This window comes from Pleurodeles waltl, chromosome 1_2, assembly GCF_031143425.1.
Source record: "Pleurodeles waltl isolate 20211129_DDA chromosome 1_2, aPleWal1.hap1.20221129, whole genome shotgun sequence".
In the NCBI taxonomy this organism is placed as follows: Eukaryota; Metazoa; Chordata; class Amphibia; order Caudata; family Salamandridae; genus Pleurodeles; species Pleurodeles waltl.
Genome location: NC_090437.1, coordinates 970,476,347 through 970,490,993, shown reverse-complemented (window position 1 = coordinate 970,490,993; position 14,647 = coordinate 970,476,347).

The following is a 14,647-nucleotide window of genomic DNA, read 5'->3' as shown; positions in this document are numbered from 1 at the left end:
AAAATGACTGACCATAGGACCACTGCCTGCTCTGAAAAAATATTATTGTGAGCATTCACAAAGGGGAAGGGGTCCCATGCCTGCCTGCAAAAAATGACTGACTTGCCATGCCCATGCCTGCTCTGAAAAAATATTATTGTGAGCATTCACAAAGGGGAAGGGGTCCCATGGGGACCCCTTCCCGTTTGCGAATGAGTTACCATCCACTTCAAGTGGATGGTAACTGCGAGTTGATTTGCGACCGCTTTCGCGGTCACAAATCAACTCTACATCGCGGTGCGACTCGCAAATAGGTAGGGAACACCCCTTCCTATTTGCGAGTCTGAAACACATTTTGCGAGTCGGTACCGACTCGCAAAATGTGTTTCAGCATCGCGTAGGGGCTTTTGCACCTCGCAAACGGCGTTTTTCGCTGTTTGCGAGGCGCAAAAGCCTTCTTACATCTGGCCCTTAGGGCCTCATTATGAGTCTGACAGTCCAAGGACAGCCACTGCAGCGCTGAACTCAGTGCCACCATACTGATCACAACTCCTGTTTCTGCCAGCCTTTCCATGGCGGGGACCCCACCATGGAAAAGCTGGCAGAAACAGAGTGCTGGGGGCCACAGAGCGGCCTCTGCACTGCCCAGCACCCTCAGAAAGTGCACTGTCTGCAGTGCAGACAGTGCTTTAATCCTCAGCTGTTGGTGTCCTACAGTGTTGGACTTGGCTCCTCAATACCGTAGTACTATTCCTGCCAGTCATGCTTGGAGGGAATGTTGTAATACAATGTTCCTCCCAGTCACCCCAGAAAGAACATTGTAATACGACAGGGGGACACCAGCTGGCATGACGCAACATCGTCCCGCGGCTTTGGTGGTCCGGCAGTGGGACCGCCAAAGTCATTATGACCTCCTTAGTCACCTAAGGGGGCTTGTTTCTCTGGATGAAGTAGACTCTCTACAAAGACTTCAGTTTAAGGTGTAGCCAGTGCGCTGTAAGGGTTTGCTCACTGACATCACACTGATTGTGCCCACAAATGGTCTGGTACAGGGCAATGAGTGTGTATAGTAGTGGCTTGCCCACCTAATGGGGGTTGCATGTGTTCAGGGAGTGGGCTCTCAATAAGGACTTCTGTACAAGGCAAAAGGTATGAGTAGTACGGGCTTGACCTCATAAGGGGGAATGATGTCTGGAGTGACTGAACACTCCATGAAGAATTCTGTACAAAGTGTAGACTTCGCATTGTAGGGGTTTGGCCACTTGTATCTCATTGATTGGTTTGATAGATCACCTACCCACAAAGGATCTAGTACAGGCCGGAGGGTGTGCATAGTAGGTGCTTATTCACTTAATGAAGAGTGGGTGTGTGGAGGGAGTGGGATCTCCATAAGACGGTCTTATTTTTGGCCCAGTGGGTCCCTCTAGGATCCCCTATAACTTCAAGAGGGTCAGAGTACCCCTACCCTGCACCCTTGCATCTTATTTTTTATTGACATTCAGTCCCCACGTCCTGCACTTAGTGCTGCAATATTTTTCTTCATTTTGCAGCCAGTCAATCACATCACTCATTCCTGCAGGACCCATCCAGTCCCATGGGATCGAACAGTGCAATAGGAAAAAAGCCTTCTTGGCCCCTTATAATGCTTAAACTTTTGATTCCGGTACAGCAGCACTAGATATCGCTATTTTTTATAGCCTTCGTTTCTCAAAAATGTCTCGACAGATATACATCAAGGGCCAGATGTAGGAAGCCTTTTGCTCGTCGCAAACTGCGAAAAAGCAGTTTGCGACGCGCAAAAGGCTTAACGCGATGCACAACCTCAAATTGCGAGTCGGTACCGACTCGCAATTTGAGGCTGCGACTTGCAAATAGGAAGGGGTGTTCCCTTCCTATTTGCGACCGCATCGCCATGCTGAGTTGGTTTGTGACTGCGAATGCGGTCGCAAACCAACTCGCAGTTACCATCCACTTGAAGTGGATGGTAACACATTCGCAAAAGGGAAGGGGTCCCCATGGGACCCCTTCCCCTTTGTGAATGCCCAAAAAAATATTGTTTCAGAGCAGGCAGTGGTCCTATGGACCACTGCCTACTCTGAAAAAAACGAAACTACAGTAAATGGTTTCGGAAGTTTTTCGTTTTGCAGCTCGTTTTCCTTTAAGGCTGCAAAAAGAAAAAAAAAACTGCTTTATTTAAAAGCAGTCACAGACATAGTGGTCTGCTGTCTCCAGCAGGCCACCATCCCTGTGAGTGCTTTGACTCGCTATGGGGTCGCAAACTGCAACCCACCTCATTAATATTCATGAGGTGGGTCTTTGCGACCCCATAGCGAGTCGCAGAAGGTGTCTGAGACACCTTTCTGCATAATATTTTGCGAGTTGCAAATTGCGAGTCGCTGTGACTCGCAATTTGCAACTCGCTAAATATTTTTTTGCTACATCTGGCCCCAAATCACAAAAGCGCATCTTCTGGGTGCAGATCTAGCTTTCTGCCAAATTTTGTCTAATTCTGTTGAGTGTTTTTTTTCTGTATCATTGCCTAAATTTCCTTATGGAAATTGCATGAGGAAAAGAGTTTCAGGACCCCGCTTTTCTCAGTCTCAACTTGACAGATCCCCCTTGAAACGTTTCAGGAAGGAGCTGAGGTGGATGAACTTTTTTTGGGAAGGCTTTGTCAAGATACTGATGATTCTGCAAATTTAGAATATGTTCAGGCCTATATTTTCTAAAATTTCCAAAACCTTTATCACTCTTTCATTATGTTCTTCCTTATCCTTTCGAAAGACTAATATTGCATTTTGAAAGCATTTCACTCCTTTAATTTTTCCAAACAGCTGATACATTAACTTTTTGAAAACTGCATCCTCTGAGGCTACCCCGAACAGCATTCCTTTATACTGGGGACATCCCACAGAAATAATAAATACTGTGTATCTCACACATACTCTCTGTAGAGTAATCTGGTGATAAGCAGTAGAAAGGTCAATAGTAGAAAGCTATCTTGCCCCTGTTACTGGAGAAAACATCTCCAAACTTTTGGGAAATGGGGACCTATCTACCAGAATATTATTAATCAGTTTCGAAAGTTAAATGGATATTCTGATTTTACCACTATTGTGGGATACGACAACTAAAGGCACAATCCAATCAGACAATTGAATATGTTCAATAATATCTAAATCCATTAGTTTTTACGGTTCCTTTTCTGCGTCCTTTATTAGTAATATTGGGAAATTTCTGCCCTTATGTATTTGTGCCCTTTGTGCTCACACCCTATTAAACTACTGATGCTACCATTGTAAACATTGAGACATTTTTGCTAAATTCTTATGCGTGTAATTTTACTATCATCTATCACCTGAACAGGTTCCAGTCCATTCGAGTCCAGAACCATATGTAAGGTGCCTTGGTGAAACCAGCCTAAAACTGATGGGCCTTCTTTGCAATAAACTGTTTTCCAGCTGTTTTTATATTTTGAACCTGAAAATCAAAGTTCTGCAACCTAACATCTTTTCTCCAGTTTACCCTTCAGGATTGATGTCTGGAGGACACAGTTTGTACGCAATCTTGCTTACAAATTCCTTATACCACACTTCTTCAACAATAAAAGTATATGGCTAGCCCGATTCCACATAAATCTGGATCTTAACACCACCAATGACTAACAAGCAAGTTGTTTTTTTCTGTTCTCACAAGCATTCACTTTCAATACAAAGCTGTCACTTGCATCCCTATTCTTGTTTATAGGTGTGTATTCCTCCTCACTAGAATGTTGTTCAACTATACACTTATTTTGTCCCTTTTCTTACAGCAAGACGTTAGAAAAATGACCTACCAACCTGCATGAGATATATTTTGCTTTAACGCTGGGCAGGATTTATTATAAGCCAAATGGTTTCTACTATTACAATGATAGCATTTAAAGTTTTCCCTATTTATTTTTTAGTGTGTCAAATCATACTTTGGAGTTGTAAAATATTTTGTGATGCTCTTTTCTTTTACTTTACCACCAAAGTCACTCTCATTTTTTTCATTTTCTTTTGACTGCTTTTGCACATCTTTCTGACAATTCAGCCTTCCTTACTATTGCTAAAATCACCTTTAGTTCCAAGTCCCCATTAACCCATGGTCTGTGTTGGTTCGCAGGATCACTGGCATGCATGATTTGGTTGTTGAAAAGAACCGAATCTTGGATACATACTTTTCAATAGGTTCATTCACTTGTTTCCTTTGAAAGAACTCGAACCCTGCAATAGGTAAACAATCTTTTGGTGTAAAAATAGTTATCAGGTATCATTAGCGTCATCAGAACCCCTTTGTTTAGTCATTTGATTATATACTTTCAAAGCTTCAGAACCCATAGTGTGTGAGAATATTCTTTTTTTCGGGTCTGCAGACACAACTCCAAATTTATCAATAGCTGTCAGATAATTCAGAAAATACACTTTCCATTCTAGCCATGTCATGTAGGGCTCTTCTCTTGCAGCATGTCGCTGCACTACATTGTATAAAAGGGAGAGAGCAGAACAGCACTATGTATTCTAAGATATGGTGTCCTGCTCTCTTCCCAAGTGCTGACACATAATATGGCTGCTTTGTGCTATGTACACTCCAATGCCAAATAGTGCAAAGGTGGGAGTCTTAGCCTAGCATAGGTTTTGTTCAGGAAGTGCAGTCATCAGTACAAAAACTATAATTAGACTACCTATAGAACATTTCCTACTTAGTTTGCATGTATGCTGTAGTATATGGCACACCTGCAAATTGGAAGAAATAAAACCTTTTCCCCTACTTTGAGCCTGCCTTGGGGAGGCATACGTTTTGGCATAAAGACATGTCTAGAAATGTTAGTAAATATGGCTTTGCACCAAAGAAAATAGGAGGTAGAGTGGGAATGCCCATGCACCACCCATGTAACACCCCTTGATGCAAGGTAATGCAGAGCAGAGCACTCCTCTGAGTTACCTTTAGGCAATTTCCAGTGGAAAGCAAGTTTGGTGCTGGGTGTAAGTCCCAAATTAACACTTTGCACCAGTTTGCATCACTTTTAGTGCATTCCTGGCCTATCCAACCTAAACCCTCAGACTCTCAGGCAGCACTCAAATGTCATTATTCCACATCTGCCCGTTGGTCTCTGCCGCACCTTCAGTCTAAGGCGCTTCCAACCTTTGGTGCTCTTCCGCCCACTGACACCATCTTGCCAGGACCGCCTCTTACCAATGGTCAGACTGTCCTGATATCAGGCTCCTTGTTGCTGGGACCTGCTCCCCTCCTTTGGCCCTTACTCCATGTTCGTTGCTACAGAGCTCACTTATTTCGTCCTCGATATTCTCCATTACCCGGGGACTAGTGCAGTCCAAGTGCCAGCTTGGATGTTCAACCCCACCCAAATTAAAAATATGCTAATTAAACTTTCCATATGTTTTGATTTCACTTAAAAACTTTACACCACTTTTACTTTTAAACTGTATTTAAATTATCTTTAATTAAAATATTAGGTAGTTTGCAAATAGTATCCTATTTTAAATCCAGGCGATAAAACTGAGCAGATCAAGATCACAACTGCTGTGGACAAAATACTGCGACAGTTGTGGGACACACTAGATAGCCCCCTCTTTGTGAATCTTGTGATTACTTTTTCATTCCATGTGACTGGACCCTATCGCGAAATATGTTTTTTGTGTCCAGTCTCTCATTTTTGATCCGAAGATATTGAAAGGAGTGTTTTTGAGCTGTGTTTTTTTATCTGAAGATATTGAAAGAAGTGTTCACAAGATTGTTTTTGATCTGAAGATACAGAAGGAACTTATCCCAAGAAGGACACATTGTCAAACTGCTGCATCTGAAGTGGAAAATTATTGAAACGCTGAAACAATGAAGTCACTTATCTACCACCATATCCTGTGGTTTACTGAAGGGAAATTATGTGGCTCTGATTGCAACGGGCTTGTAGCCTGGGCCGGCTTGGAACCCAAAGCAGCCCTGGCAAATTTTGTCAGACCATCCGCCATAGGGTGCATAGTGAGCAAACCTGACCACTAAAATGGGACTTTGGGGGTTCTACTTTCCACTCCCCTAATAGAACATTTGGGAAAAATAGCAAAAACGCTAAATTTTTCATTATATATTCAATTGTATTCGTTTTTGAAGCATAGTAGATGATGACCTTACAGGATATGGCAAGCTTTATTGGAGCTCTTCAATGATTCTCTCACCATCACGCTTTAACAGTGCCTCTCACTCATAGAAAAACAATGAATCATACACGTGTAATCAGTGCAGATAAAACGTTGACAAAGGAGACTACAATGTGTAGGATTCACAAATCATCCACACTGGTAGGCATGTTTTTTAAAAGTGCTTGGTCTGCGGAAGCATAAACTCAGGATTCAGAATGTAATACAGTGGTTAGGGTTGACTCTGCTAATAACAATTTATTTCTACCCAAACAAACCCTTTTTAGCAAAATTAGGAAAACCAAAGACTGGGAAAAAACCTTACTTTCTAACCTGTATTGTGCAGTTTACATCCAGCTCTTTGATGGCAGTTCATAGATCACTGTGCTAGATTATGATTGCAACTTATGAACTGCACAGTGACAAAAAGGGCTCTGGGACAAAAGCAGTATCCCAATGAGCTATGCACAAAAATACTGTTCTGTGATCTGCATAGTAGATGTTTTTTGCAGCAGGCATAGTACCCTCTTCACTTCCTTAGATGAGTCAAAACGGCCTCTAGACAAAACTCAGACTCTCTTTTCAGAAGGTACATTAATCAACAGAGTTATCATTGCCCTTTTACTTTTGCTTGAAAACTGTTGGATATACAAGGAGCTCTGCAGTTCTTTTGAAAACTGCTACACTGCTACAAAATCGGACCCCAGTAATAAAAGCGGCCCTCAGTCTGCAGGGGAAATGCCCGATGCCTGGTACGGTCAGTCCAACCCTGCTTTTAGCCATGTTTTTGCTGAAAACTCCTGTTTGCTCCTAAACATTATTAGAAACCTGGCTTAAATTGCAGGTACCGTGAGAAATTTCATCCACCATTAGAAGCAGCAATACTTGATGAAAATCGCTTGTACAAAGTATAAGTAGTTTTGGTCAGTGCACACCTCTACCGGATGAAATAATGAGCAAAATTACACGTAATTCCCTGTTTTCGAGGTGGAAACTCGGAATGGGGAGTAAAAGGCAGTTTCATTATGATCAGTTGTAGTGAGTCTGAGAGGATTAGGCACTGTAAATGTACTACTGTAAATTACAGTACAAAGCATGGACAGTTCAGAGAGTGCAGAGGTAGGTTTTTTTTACAATTCAGGTCTCCTGGGGTTTAGTAAATTATATAATAGAACTTTCTCAAGTATGTGGTTCCTGCAACACTTTCATTTTATTTGTGATAATAATAGTAGTGTAATATTTTTCTGCTTTTCTCTGGTTCGTTTCATGAGAGCACCAGACAGTTTGGCATACCTATCCCAGTGACCTGATTTATGCTTACCAGGACTGTTCAGAATAACTTTTAGTGCCACTACCAACCAGAGCTGCAAGTCCAGTTTCATTTTTGAGAATAGTCGTGTCTGCCATGAATATTGCTGTTATTTAAGACCACTTAGGGACACAGTGCTTTAGGGTTCAGATTTATCAAAGGATTGTGTTGCCATTGTGTTACTCAGCACCGTGAATGTGTTACAAAGGTGGAAAATGGGTGTTCCCACACATCCACCGATGTATTTTGGTGAACTCCCAGTTTTCCCAAGATAGGTAAACCTGGAAATGCATCAAAATGCTACATCTTGCTGATAGAGGCTCAAAAAGAAGAAATATCTTTATTTCTCCTCGTTTTTTTCTTTTTCTAAGTGTGTTGCATTCTGCAAGTTCAGCAGAGAGCACTATCGATTTCCATTTTTTCCCTTCCTTGTGAGAGTTTCCTAGGGCTAGTGTTTCTTTGTATGTAGATATGTATATGCTACTTTTATGATGTGAACCTAACCAAAAGGCAACATAGAGCTATACATAGTGGAAGGCAAGCTTAAAGTCAGTGAGTAAAAGGAGGGATGCAGTTCAACTCTTTCCTAAATAGAAGCAGAGTTGGGCCACTCTGATGGATACGGGGCTATGTCCTGGGTCCTTAGATGGAAAAGGTCTGTCTTGGTTCTGTTTAGACTTCTTAGTCTGCAGTCTGATGGTGTTCTGGCTGTGGGTGTGCTATGAACCATTAGAGATGGCAAGATTATCTGCAAGATAAGCTGGGTTTCTGGTTGTGATAGTTTTGCAAATAACACATCTGATTTTGAAGCTAATGTGGACTGGTTAGAGGAGCAAATGGCGTTCCATCAGGATGTGGTGATGTGATCATATTTCTTCGGGCCATGGATGAGACATGCTGCAAGTGTGTAGGATGCCTATAAAGGTGTCAGTCTGGAGGCTGTGGAATAGGGTATTACTACCATCCTACGGGAAGTGTACAAGGGATTGAACAGTAGTACCGAAGTTGCTTTCAAGAGGAAATGGATTGACTTTCTTGATGGTTGTTTTCCCTGCCATAAGCGTTTTCCAGAGCTCTGTCATTTGAATGGTCAAGTAGGATCACTCTATGCACCTCTTCGTGTCAACTCGTATAACCAGTTGAAACCAGAGGGCCTAATTCACAAAGGTAAACTTATACTTTTGTGCTAGTTTACTATTTTGTGGTGTTCAAAAAACTACAAGTTTAATTTTACTAATTGTGATATTTATACTGTGGAGGCTTAGCTGTCGGAGTGGACAAATCACCACAAACAAAAATAGGATAGGCCAATCTTTTGATGTGTGCAGTCTCAGCAATGAGTGCAGTCAATGCAATCATAAAATTATTATTAGTAAAATTAAACTTGCAGTTTATGAATACCAAAAAAAGTGAACTTACACAAAGCAGGCCCTACGTGTTTTATTTTGTAAATATCTTTGGAGCTTTAATTGGTGTAAGGTTGGAGCTTTGCAGTTGTCAGCCTTTTGCATTATACAGAAGATGTTTGAAAGTTGAAAGTTGATTATATAGAAAGATAGTGAACAGCTTCTATGACTGGTGGATGTGATCATATAGCTGCATAGGTATCAGTTAGCTTGCCGCAGATTTTGAAATATGTGTAGCTATCAAAAGAGCAAAACTTAAACCCCCTGGTAGAGTCAATGTAGACAGTCAACAAGTGCTAGGAAGAAGGAGGTAGTCTCCCGGAACTGCTGTTGCAATACTAGGTGAGGAAAACTCCATCTTAGAGTCCATATTTTATATAACACACCTCTCATTACTTGGTTTATTGCATAGCTTATAGGCTTAAAACAATGATCATTCTGAAGCTTCTTACCTCTGTCAGTGTTGAACCAGATACTCCAAGTTTATGAGGCCAGACTAAAAGAGGATAGTAGATCTTCCAGTCTCCACATGTGAGTATTTCCCTTTCTGAAGAGTTGAGTTTAAGGTGATTAGCTAGCATCCATAAGTGAGTTGCTCTGAGACAATGGTCCATTCCTGAGCTATCAAAATTGGTCAGGTTTTCCAGTTTCAGGATGATCTGTGTGTCATCTGCCTAGTTGCTGCAAGGTGAAGGATTTGTTGAGATGTTGTACAGAGCCATTATTTCATGCAATGCAGTGCAGCAAGCAAAGTTGCTGCACTGCATTGTATTAATTGAAGACAGCAGAAAAGTGCCACATGTACTAATACATGGTGCTGCTGATCCTTTCCCAAGTGCTGGCACACCGTCTGGCTTATGCCATGCACACACTTTGTACCATAATGCAAAGGTGTGTGCCTGAGTTTAGTATAGGTTGTGTTCTGGAAGGGGAGCCTGCAGTACAAAATTAGTGCTTGGACTAACTCGAAATATTTTCCTCTTTGAGTTTCCCCTTTAAATCCACCACTTTGCATATGTTGTGTAGTGTTCACACATGAAAACTGGGTGGACAAACATTTTCTCTTCGTTTGAGCCTGCCTCAAGAAGGTGTATTTATTTGGTACAAAGCCATGTCTTGAAACACTATCAGTTAGAGCTTTGAATACAAAATGGGTGGTAGTGTGATCCCAAGTAACACAGAACAGCGCATAATACTGCATTGCAATACCTCTAGGAAATTTCCAGTAAAAAGCAAGTTTTGCGCTGGAAAGTGAATCCCAAAGAACATTTTTTGCCAGTGTGCTTCACTTTTGGTGAGTCAGCAATAGGTAAAGTGTCTTCTTCTTGGTGTGGATGCCTGGTCTGCCCAGCCGTAATCCTCGCACTCTCAGGCAGTTGATGGAACTTAAATTGAAAAATAATCTTTTGGTGTCATTTCTCTCTCCTCATTTCACCTCACCTTTTTTACCTTATCTCATCTCTTAAGTGCTTTCTCTATCTACAGTTCTATGTGGCTCCATCTTCTTTCTCGATCTTCTATCTCTTTAATTCATTGTTGTCTGCCTCACCTCTCTCCCTCAGCATACCCAACATACCACACTTCACTTCATCTGTCTCTGCCACTCTCATTACTATGCCTATTTCAGTCTCTGTACCTACCTCTATATCAATCACATTCAAGTAACTGCTTTCGACCCTAAACTCTGTACTTCATCCCCCTTCTGCAGCTCGTGCTCTTTATCCACCCTGTATCTCACCTCCATCTGCTTCACTTCTGCACACAACCCCATCTCTACCTTTACCTCATCTCTCTATTTTTCTATCCATGCCTCTACTATCTTACTTCTCTCTCAGCTCTTTCTACACCTCACCACTCTTTCTCACCTCTTTGCCTCCTTCCTCTCTCTTCCTCACATCTCCTGTGCTACCTCACCTTTCTCTACTCCACAACTCTCTCTCTCTGACTACCAAACCTCTCAATTCAAATCATTAGTTCACTCCCTCACATTCTCACATTCCCCGACTCTTATTCTACTTCTATACTGAATATAACCTTTTCAGACTCTGGATACATATTTTGTCAAGCGTGTTTCTAGATATTCTTTACTGAAACGTAGACAATTGTGATTTAATATTCTTTATTTCATTCTTAATTCAGGGGGTCCTCAGGTGTTGTGTACGATATGTAGATGGTTTGAGAGCAATCCGATTTTTGAACATCTTGTAGAGCAAATGGTATGACTGGTTGACACCCTTTGAGTGATGAGAATACAAATAGGCGAGAATCATGTCAAGCATGTTCCAGTGTCTGTAGGTGGTTGGTATCAGTATTGATGGCATTAGGTCTTGGTGTGAGCTGGTTGGTGAAAGATGATGTGGCAGGGGACAGACCTTTCCTATGTGACTGTGATGATTCCAGGTGGATTGAATATTGGATCCGGTGTTTGTCCAGCTGTGTGTATAGCCCCATATTCTAGCAGAAAGAAGTTGAGAGCTTCCAGATTCATTTAATGCCTATAAGCTGTGACATTTACGATGGCTCAAGCCTAATGTTCAGGTCACCAAGGATTTACAGATTGTTAATGGGTGATAGAGAGATATGAGATGACATTGAGGTAGGCATCTGAAAAAGTTTCATTGCTCAATGATGGTCTGTAATATAGGACAGGAGAAAGCTGAAATTAGTGTGCATTATATTAGAAAAGATTTGTTGTCTGTCAGCATATATCTTCAATTTTGGTAGTTTGTAGTGATTATTTGAATATCACTGGTAAATCAATTGTACACATTAATTCAGTATCATGATGGGGTATACTTAAGGAGTACCAGCAAGGTATAATCTCCAGACCGGATTTCAGTTATTAACAGCAGATCTGTTTTTGAGTCTAACATTGCATCGACGATGTTTTATCAGTTCTTGTTCTGTAAACGTGTTGATCTGCAGGCAGTTCTGGGTGAATGGCTTGCGACAGAAGCAGGAAGAGAGAAGGGTACTGGTGTTAGTGGTGAGATGTTAGTAGGGCTGAGGATGAGTAGAATGATAAGGGAGAAGGGGAGAACTGAATCTGAAACTATGAAGCAATGAAGAAGAGAAGGTTGTGTACGTTTCAGAGTTTTTTGTGAGTGTTCTTCCTGTTCAAAGGAATTGAAAAGAGACTTAGACAGGTTATTTGGGTGAGGCGGAAGTAGGAGACACATAAGTAGGTGAGAGAAGCATGGGCCCCCGAGTGTTGTGAGAAGAGGTAGAAGAAGGGTAGCGGATAAAAAAGCGAAGGTTGAGGGAGTGAGATGCTGTGGGACTGTCTGTTCTTTTGATGTTTGGTGGTTGTTCAAGACAATTAGAAGAGGATTTTGGAGCACAAAAGTCTGTAATGAAGGTTAGCTGATTACTTGTCCTTGCATTGTTAGCAGGAACTTGAGAGGTTGCAGAAGAGATTTGAAGTGACAGTAGATAGGTGGGATGTTCATAATGGATTAGGGAAAGTAGGGCATGTGATGACTATTGATGAGCAATAGATAGGATAGTGCATGCCAGCAGGTGGTACAGTGCGTGTAAGAAATGAGTGGTTAGAAGGGGGTGGTCTGGGAAGGAGAGAAAAGGTGTTTGAAGGGACAGCAAAGGAAGAGAAGACTAAGCAGGTCATATGGGGTAGAGGAGAAGAAGGTGAAGACTTAAGGGCATCTTTGCAAGCAAGAGAGCATTGATTAGAAGGGGATCGAAGAATTGGAGGTAGTAGAAGAGTGATAGGGAGGGCAGTTGAGGGAAAATGTAGTGAGGTAGTAGGCTAAGGGAGAGATGTGAACTGGTTGGTATGGAGAAAGGGAGTATAGGAGGTAGAAGGAAGTAGGCCAATGGGTGTCTGAATTGGGAGAAAGGGTCTTTTAGAGGTGGGTGTGAGCTGATAAGGCAGGATGAGATGAGTGGGAGAGTTCAAGGGCAAGTGGGTTGGTGGGTTGTTACTGAAGCAAAGAGTGATGAAAGATTTAGGTACTAATGATGAAGGAAAATATGAGTGGCAGAGGATGTATTCAATGATGAACGTTATTTGATTGGTGGAAAGAGGAGGTCATAGAAGAGAAAAATAGAAGTTGGAATGAAAATAAAAGAGGGAGTAGGAACTGGAGCACTGAAGCAAATAAGGAGTAGAGCCATACAAACGTAAGGTTGTCTGAGCACTTTGGCTACTCCTTGAAAGAGGATATTGTGATATAAAGGGAATTGGAGATTGTAAGAGGGGTGGAGGGTGGTTTAGGTTAAGGCTTAGCACATGGTTGGGTGGTTAACCCTAGGATGTGGTGGGGCCATAGAAATAGAAGGACAAGATATAGGGTTGAGGCCAAAGTTAGAGCACTGAATGGGTGAAGAGTAGGATGAGCTCTATTAATTAGGTGTCTCAGATGACATGAAATTGCAATGTTATGTGGACCCTTTTCTTTTCAAGGGAGATTGCGGGGTGGACAGGAACAAAGATGTAGCATATAATCTTTAAGAAAAATGTGCACATGTTGGATGATCTTCCTGCTGTACTGCGTTCATTATTTTTGTATAGAAAATAAATAATCAAGGTCAAGAACAAATTAATGTTTTATGTATATAATGATAATTTTATGTCAAGACCGGAGGCTCTATTATTCATTCTTTTCCTACTTTATTTTCAATAGCAGCAGTCAAGAACTACAGCTCCCAAAAGGACTAGCAACAGGCTAGCCAATGGGAGCAAAGCAGAAACCAACACTAAACCAATCAGAAAGACCCATTAACCATAGAGACTACCCTTGACTGCAAGCAGCCCTCTTTTCTTGCTGCTCGCAGTCAAGATAAGTACTCTTTCTTGGTTCTCCGTGCTTATTGTGTTATTTTACTATGTTATACTGTTTATTTATTTCTCATTTTATATATGTCGACTGTTCCCCAGACGGTTTTTGCGTTATTTTTTTCTGGCCCCCTCACCCGCCCCACTTTCGTTTCTTCGTTAAGGCAGCAGCGCGCGCTCTAACCGTCGCGCGTTGCATTTCTGTGCCTTCGCCTTTTTCTGTCAGCGCGCTTCATACCTTCGCACATCTGACATACGGGAGAGCTCCCCCGGCTTTGGCTGCACTTCACGCTGCTTTTCTTCATCAAAGCGGCTCCCTGGGACACCGCTTTCAGTCGAAGAGCCTTCCGACTCCGTCCCTCTTAGTGCGCTGCTTCCTTCTGCCGGAAGCAACCTCCGAGGAGCGAGCCTTGTCGGCCCGGCTTTCCTCTACGTCCCCGCCTTCGGGGAGGAGTTATATTGTATTTCAGAGAGCGTGTTGCTCTCAGTTAACCCCTGCCTGCCCAGCAATTTTTTGCACCACTCCAATTTCCTTCTCTTTCTTGTTTTGGGGATTATTATTATTGTTATTATTATGGATCTGGACAGTTCCCCTTTGATGCCTGAGGATGAGGGATCCTTTAAACAGGATTTAAATATGTTTATCCAATGTACTGTGAAACATGCTTTAAAGGCATCTATGGACAAAATGTAAAAAAACATTGAAAATTCGATAACGTCCATGGTGTCCAATTCTATGGCCCATTCTGCGGGGAAGGCAGAAAACGTAAAATAACTATAACTAAATCCAGTAAAGGTGCGCAAATGGAAAGTGAGCTTGCTTCACATCAGACTGAGGACTTGATTCCTCCCAGGCCTCCTACGAAGGAGGGGAATATCTAAAAAAAAACGGTGTCTCAATTAAAATGTAAATGAAAAACGAAACATATCTCCGCGCCAAAAAAAATTGTTATTTAAAAAATATTGGACACAGATGATGAGG